The following is an 8,123-nucleotide window of genomic DNA, read 5'->3' as shown; positions in this document are numbered from 1 at the left end:
AAATGGACTGGAAAAAAATCAAACATCGAAATTAACCTCAATGGTCAATCTTTACAACGCAAAAGGTTGTGAAGAACTCTTTTGGTCCAAACCAATCAACAATGGTGCCAAAACGAAAGGCTTGTCTGAATTGACTTCGTGGCAAGTCAAATGGAAATATGTTTCAGAACAAGTGAATATTGTGAAATCTTCACAAAATGAAGTTAGAACAAATGGACCAAAAGAGGTTACAAATGAAATTCAAAAGGAGAATGGAATGAAAAACAATTCCAAAAATGTGAAATCTCAAAAATCTGTTGAGGAATTCAAAGAAGCTTTAAAGAATAACAATGAATGCAAGATATAAAAAGATTTTGATTAAAAGAAAACCATTGAGGAAGAAAAAGGAAATTGATAATAAGGATTCTCAATCTAAAATAAAAAATGAAAAGTTTGTTGGTGCAAAAATATCTTCTAATCAAAATGTTAATTCATATATTTTTTCAAAATGTAAATCCAAGTCTTTAACAAAAATAAAGAACATTCAAAGGAAAGCTTTAAATAAACATGATGTTAATGTTGAAGCATACAAAGCAAAATTGAAAGAATATGAACATTTTTTTTGGAAAAGATAGCAACACAAAGAAAAACATTTTTAATCAAAAAACAACTTTTGTTGAAATAAATCTTTGTGATAAAAAGACTCAAGTTTTTAAAATCGAAAAACGGGTGAATAATACTTTGATCAGAGAATCATTTTGGATTGATAAAACAAAGATTTTTCCTGCTTTTTCTTCTAAACCAAAGTTGTCATCAGGGGCCAAGATGGATTGGGTTCCTAAATTTGTTTAATTTTGTAGGTGATTCGTGACGAGTAGTTTGATTCTGAATGATACATTGATAATGGTTGTTCTCGTCATATGTCTGGAAAGAAATCAGAACTGAGAGAGTATTGTACTTTGAAAATGGTGCAAGAGTGAAGTATGGGAATAATGCAACAGGAGAAATCAAATGATACCGAATGATAACAAATGGAGAATTTATTATTCGTAAGGTAGCTTATGTAGAAGGCTTGAGGCACAATCTAATTAATGTTTTGCAACAATCAATAGAAAATTACCTTCTAATTTTGTTGTTTTGAAAACATTAAGAATATGCCTATGGGGAACACAACAATCAATAGAAAATTATTCAATTTCTATGTACAACATTCTAAACCTCAATATGAATCTTGGAATGTGAAAAAGATTGTTAGTTTGAAGGTCGGAAAATCTGAAGGGTTTGATGGTTTTACAAATATTCACTTTAGAGCTGTTCGTGGTCATAATCATGATGCTGATGAGTTTTCACTAGCTGGTGTAACACCCATAAAATTCATGAAAATTTAAACTTTTAAAACCAATCTACAAATTATCATTGTTTACAAAATAGTTTTCAAAACATGTTTAATATCAGAGTTTTCCCAAAATCATAAAACAAAACACGGGGAGGTGCACGATCACGCCTTCGCCTTCCCGCAATCATCTGAGGTACCTGAAACATAACCCAAAATTGTAAGCCCAATGCTTAGTGAGTTCCCCCAAAGTACCAACACACAAACAAATAACACATATACAATAACAACATATAAAGGGTCCAATAAACCATCGGGTTGGAATACCTCAAGCCCTTCAACCATCGGGTTGGAATGTCAACATACTATGGGTCCAATCAGCCATCAGGTTGGAATACCCCAGGCCCTCAACCATCGGGTAGGATTACGAACATACTATAGGTCCAATCATCCTCGAGATGGAATACCCTCGGGCCCATTCAACCATTGGGTTTCTATGCCTCAGCCTGTTGGCTTACGCACAAAGTAGTGAAGCCTCAGCTACCGACCAAACATGTGCACATATAATAGATAATCATATAGCAGTCTACAACCAGTCAAACAGATATGCAGATCACTAAGCATAGCATCATCTTATATACTATGATACCGATCTAACAGATCACCACAGTACAATATCAAGCATAACATGATATTGATCCAATGGGCCAACATTGATCACACTGAAAATATCCGATTGATGGCTCACTAAAATCCTTGCGCTATCACAAAAAAATCATCCAATTAATAATTGGATTCCAGCATTTAACTATCAGTCCAAAAATTAAGGTAAAAGGCCACTTTACCCTTTCTCCTAGCTTGGGCCAAGGCTCAAGCCCAAAACCAAGTAATCACTCAAGGCCCATATTCAGCCCAATTTTCCAAATTGGGCCCAAACTCCTACTTGGGCCTTACCCTAAGTCCCATCTCTTCACTTAGTCCAAACACCTTCACTCAAACGACCTAATAAGGGACCAAGCATCTAAGTCCAAAAGATGGCCCAAACTTGAAGCCAAACTCGTTAAGCCCAACAGACTGAGTACGCAGGGCATACTCAGTTGTACACTAAGCGTACACACATTGCAGCTTGTACGTTGCGCGTATTGGCTTGTATGCCTAGCATACTCCGCCTTTGACCAAAAAATAAGCTCTCGACCACCTACGCCCTAGTATGCCTAACGTACGCAGTGGCCATGCAAACTCCCCATTAAGTGCTTAATTCATCCAGTCCAAACGTCCAAATTCCAGATCCAAGTCAAAAAAGGTGATCTTAACCATAATGTTTCCAACTTTATGGTTATGCATGCATTATTAAGTCCCAAAACCAATTTCCTAGTTTGTCTTAACCATTTAAGACCTTTATACTTTGCATGCAAGCATGAAGTGAGTCGAGAAAGCATTTTTATGACTTAGCACAACTTAAATCTTCTTAAAGGGTAGATCCTTTGGTCTTAGAGTAGCATTTACTCATTAAGTCCAAGAAAAGGGACTAAATTCATAAAACTTCATGTGGCTAGATCTCTAAGAAATACAAGTCAAGATCAAGGCTTTATATCTTCTAGAGCTTCCCAAAGAGATAAGGATCTCAGATCTACAAGCTTGCTTCTACACCAAAGCTCCTTAATGAATCCTTTCTTCTTTCTTCAACACAAAGAACACAGACACACTCAAGCTCAACACACACTCAAGGGCTAAGGCTTACAAAAGCGTATCAAGGAGAGTGGAGGCTGAAAAGGTGAGGGAAATGAGGCTATAAGGAGGATTATATATGTCTTAAACCTAGTATTTAGGGTTTTCTACATCTGATGAGTACGCCTGCGTACATTGACGTACGCCCAACGTACACACGTACACATGGTGTACTCTAATTTCTTCCAAATTACGGTTTCTCCATTAAGGGTTCCAATGGCTACTTCCTTTTACTATAGGGACCAGAAATAACATGAATTTAAACTATAAGAATGAATTTAGAAGTACTTGAAAACCGGGGTGTTACAATTCTCCCCCACTTGAACTATACTTTGTCCTCAAAGTCCGATGTGGTAAAAACTTAGGATAATGCTCCCGCATCTCAGCCTCTGACTCCCATGTCCACTCGGAGCCCCTCCGGTGCTGCTATCGTACCATTACCAAAGGTATTTCCTTTTTATGCAAAACCTTCACCTTCCTTTCGAGGATGGCCAGCGGCTTCTCAACATAGTTCAGGCGCTCATCGACTTAAATATCATCCCAGGAAACCACTACATCCTCATCTAGTATGCACATTTGTAGTTGCTAAACATTGAAAGTGTTGTGAATCTAATTGAGCTCCTTAGGAAGATCCAATCTGTAAGTGACCTTGCCAACCCTGACAATCACCCAAAAAGATCCAATATACTAGGGACCCAATTTTCCCCTCTTCCTGAAGCATATCACACATTTCCAAGGTGAGACCTTCAATAATACCATGTAGCCGACCCGAAACTCCAACTCTAATCGGCACCGGTTGGCATAGCTCTTCTGCCGACTCTGAGCGGTCTACAGTCTCTGTCTGATCTGTTGAATGAGCCCTGTGGTCTGAAGGACCACCTCAGTCCATCCCATAACCCTGTGACCAACTTCGCCATAACAAACAGGGGTACGAAATTTCCACCAATACAAAAGATCGAAAGCTGGAGCACCAATGTTGGAGTGATAATTGTTGTTGTAAGAAAACTCTGCAAGAGGCAGGTAGGAGTCCCAACTCCCACCGAAATCAATGAAATAGGCTCGCAACATATCCTCAAGGGTATGTATCGTCTGCTCACTATCGTCGTCGATCTGCGGATGATAAGCAGTACTGAAGTGCAACCTCGTGCCCATTTCCTCATGGAACTTATGCCAGAACCGGGAGGTGAACCGAATGTCACAGTTTGAAACAATGGAGACCAGAACCCCATGGCGAGCAACGATTTCGTGGACATACACATCGGCCAATTTCTCGGCCGAAGAACTTTCCCAAATTGCCAGGAAGTGGACACTCTTGGTCAATTGATCCACAATGACCCAGATAGCATCGAAACCCTTTGTCGTCCTTGGCAATTTGGTGATAAAATCCATCGAAATCTGCTCTCATTTCCACATGGGAACCTCCAGAGGCTGCAGCTTGCCATGTGACCTCTGATGCTCAGCCTTGCCATCCTACAGGTCATGCATCTCTCAACATACAAGGCTATATCTCTCTTCATACACAACCACCAATAGCTTAATCTAAGATCCCGATACATCTTGGTGGCCCCCGGATGAATATAAAAGTGAGACTGAGACTTATGAGCCTCATCTAACACAATCTGCCTGACCCCACCAGTCATTGGAACCCATACCCAACCACAACGGGTCAACAACCCAGGACTATCTATGACAAATCTGTCAATCTCACCTCTGATGCATCCTTTCTTCCAGTTCACTTTTCGAACTCCCTCGGCCCGAGCCTCCCTAATCAATCCCAAAAGCGGGGAATCAACTGATATCCTCATACATGACACCCCAACTGAATACCCTGCCGACTTGTGGCTCAATGCATCCGCCACTACATTCTCTTTACCCGGATGGTAAAGGAACTCGCAATCATAATCCTTAACTACGTCCAGCCACCTATGTTGTCTCATGTTTAGGTTCGGCTGATCCATGATATGCCTCATACTCTTGTGATCCGTGTAGATGGTACAACGGGCCCCTTAAAGATAGTGCCTCCAAATCTCGAGGGCAAAAACCATTAATCCAACTTCAGGTTGTGAGTGGGATATCACATCTCATGCGGCTTCAGCTGCTGCGAAGCATAAGTAATCACCTGTCCTCTTTGCATGAGGACTGCTCCCAAACCGATGATGGATGAATCACAGAATACCACAAAGTCCTCAAATCCCTCTGGTAGGGTCAAAACTAGGGCCTCACATAGCCTATGCCGAAGAGCCTCAAATGTTGATTGCTGCTCAGGGCCCCATCAGAAATCCACCCCTCCTCATCAGATGAGTGAGGGGTACCGTAATCTTGGATAAATCATGAATAAATCTCTGATAGTACCCTGCCAAACCCAAGAAACTCTTTATATACGAGGGAGATTTCGGAACCTCCCACTGCATCACGACCTCAATCTTGGCCAGATCGACCAAAATCCCATCCTGGTTAACGAGGTACCCAAGGAACTGGACCTCTTGTAACCAAAACATGCACTTCGAGAACTTAGCATAAAGTCGTTCTCGCCTCAAAACCCCTAGAAGCTCGCGAAGATTCTCCTCATGCTGCTCTCTGGTCTTGGAATACACCAAAATATCATCAATAAACACAATAACGGAATGATCGAGCATCAGACTGTATACCCGATTCATCAAATCCATGAACACCGCAGGCACATTGGTGAGTCCAAACGGCGAACTCGTAATGCCGATAACAAGTCCGAAATGCGGTCTTCTCCACATCCTCTTCTATCACTTTAACCTGATGATACCAAGACCTCATATCTATCTTGGAGAACCAAGATGCACCATGCAATTGGTCGAAGAGGTCATCAATCCGTGGAAGGGGATAACGGTTCTTCATCGGTAACTTGTTCAACTCCTAGTAATCAATGCACATCCGGTATGAACCATCCTTCTTCTTGACGAACAATATCAATGCTCCCTATGGAGAACTGTTCAGCCCGATGAAATGATTGCCTAGCAGCTCCTGCAACTGAGATGACAACTCCTGTAGCTCAGGCGGTGCCAAACGGTACAATGCCTTGGTAATTGGGGTTGCACCTGGCACAGGGTCAATCCTGAACTTGACCTGCCTCTCGGGAGGTACACCGACAACCCCTACGGAAACATATCTGCAAACTCCCTGACAACCGGGACCTCTGAGACTGAAATCGGATCCCTAACACGCGTATCCACCACATAAGCCAAGTAGCCCGCACACCCATGCTGAATATACTGATGAGCCCTGACCGCTGAATAAAACCCTGATCCTATCCTAGTGACCTCTTCATAGATAACTAGTTCTAACCCACTTGGGGTTCGAACAACCACTCTTTGACCCTCACAATCAATCATGGCACGAAACCGGCTCAACCAATCCATAGCTACAATCACACAAGCATCCACCATGGGAATATGGATCAGATCGATCAGATAAGGAACCCTGGAGATCTCCAATACATATCCATGATACGCTGATGATGCAAAAACACTGTGCTTATTGGCAATGGACACCCACAACGGACACTCTAGCTCCCCAATAGGCATATCAAACTCCCTACTATTGAAGGATCGTGATACAAAGGACCGAATCGCACCCGAGTCAAACAACACAAGATCATGCAAAGAGTTCACTAGGAACGTACCTAATAGAGGTACATAATAATAAGCATAACACAAGCATAATCAAACCATGTTGGATAAAAACATACCAGTCACAACATCTGGAGCTGCTCTGGCCACCTCGGCAGTGAGCTGGTAAGCATGTCCTCAAGCCCTCGGGGGCTCCACCCTGCCCTGATTCCCATATAAGATCCTCAAAGTAGCCAAAGTTAGGGCCTGCATCGGCCTAACAGCAAGCAAGGGAGACTAGGCCTTCATATGGCCCACCTGATCACAGTGATAATAAAGTCTGATGCCGGAAGCTGGAGCCTATTGTTGGCAGTCCCTCGCAATGTGACCCTGCTTGCCACATTTGTGGCATCCCGAAGAAGATCAGCAAGCTCCACATGTACCTTACCACATGCACTTCCCAAAAGTGTGTCCCCTCTGACTCCCCGACCTAGAATTAGTGGTCCTAAACCACTTCGGCACAGGCTGTGACGGTGTTGGGGCCGGTCTCTTCTCCCTCGTCTGCAACTCAATCTCAATCTCATGCCGCCTGGCGGCCTCCTGCAACTCCAACAACGAACCATAGCGTTGGGTGGATACAATCTGTCTAATCTCCATATTGAGCATGCTCAAGTAAAGGGTCATCTAAGCCTGCTCAGAGGCGGAAAACATAGGACAAACCATGGCCCTCTCCGTGAACATCTTTGTGATCTCCGTCACCGACTCCGTACCCTGCCTCAAATCCAAGTACTCTTGGGTCAACCTCTCACGCTCCACCAGATGCACATATCTGGAGCGAAACATCTCTGAAAACTGCTCCCATAACAAAGTAGCTCTCTGCTCAGAAGAAAACTAACTAGTAGCAAGTCTCCACCAATCCTTCGCTCCGGAACTCAGAAGGTTCATAGTGCACATGACCTTTTGGTCAGCTGGGCAAGAGCAGCTGAAAAAACATCCCTCCACATCATATAGACACCTCATGGCTATATAGATACCTCATGGCTATGATCGGGTCCTAAACTCCATCAAAAGTCAGGGGCTTCGTATTATCGAAAACCCAACACTGAAAAACTCGCCCCGCACCAATCCCTGTAGCCGCGATGGCTGCAGCAGCAACATCCTCAGACAAAGCATCATATATGTCATCAAAGAACTCCATCATTGTGGTTTTAATAGACCCAAATAGCTTCGGAATCTGCCCCTGGAAAATGCTTACAACCTCCTCATGGATAATCTCTCTGATACGGTCCTCAGTCACTACTGGCCCACCCTAACTGCCTGCTCCTGATTCCGATCCGGATCCAACCTCAAATCGTATCGTCATCACCATACTGAAAATAAACCTAGGAGATATCAAATAACACGCATATCATATCAGGGGATCCCAACAAAGCCGTAAGGGTTGTGTTTTCCTTGTTACGCGTACGAGTCCTATGCTTTCGGTAGTACGGGCTCATACTACCTTC

This window comes from Lactuca serriola, chromosome 9, assembly GCF_051521515.1.
Source record: "Lactuca serriola cultivar US96UC23 chromosome 9, Lser_US96UC23_V15, whole genome shotgun sequence".
In the NCBI taxonomy this organism is placed as follows: Eukaryota; Viridiplantae; Streptophyta; class Magnoliopsida; order Asterales; family Asteraceae; genus Lactuca; species Lactuca serriola.
The sequence above is the reverse complement of the archived record's forward strand: the minus strand, read 5'-3'. Positions refer to the sequence as shown.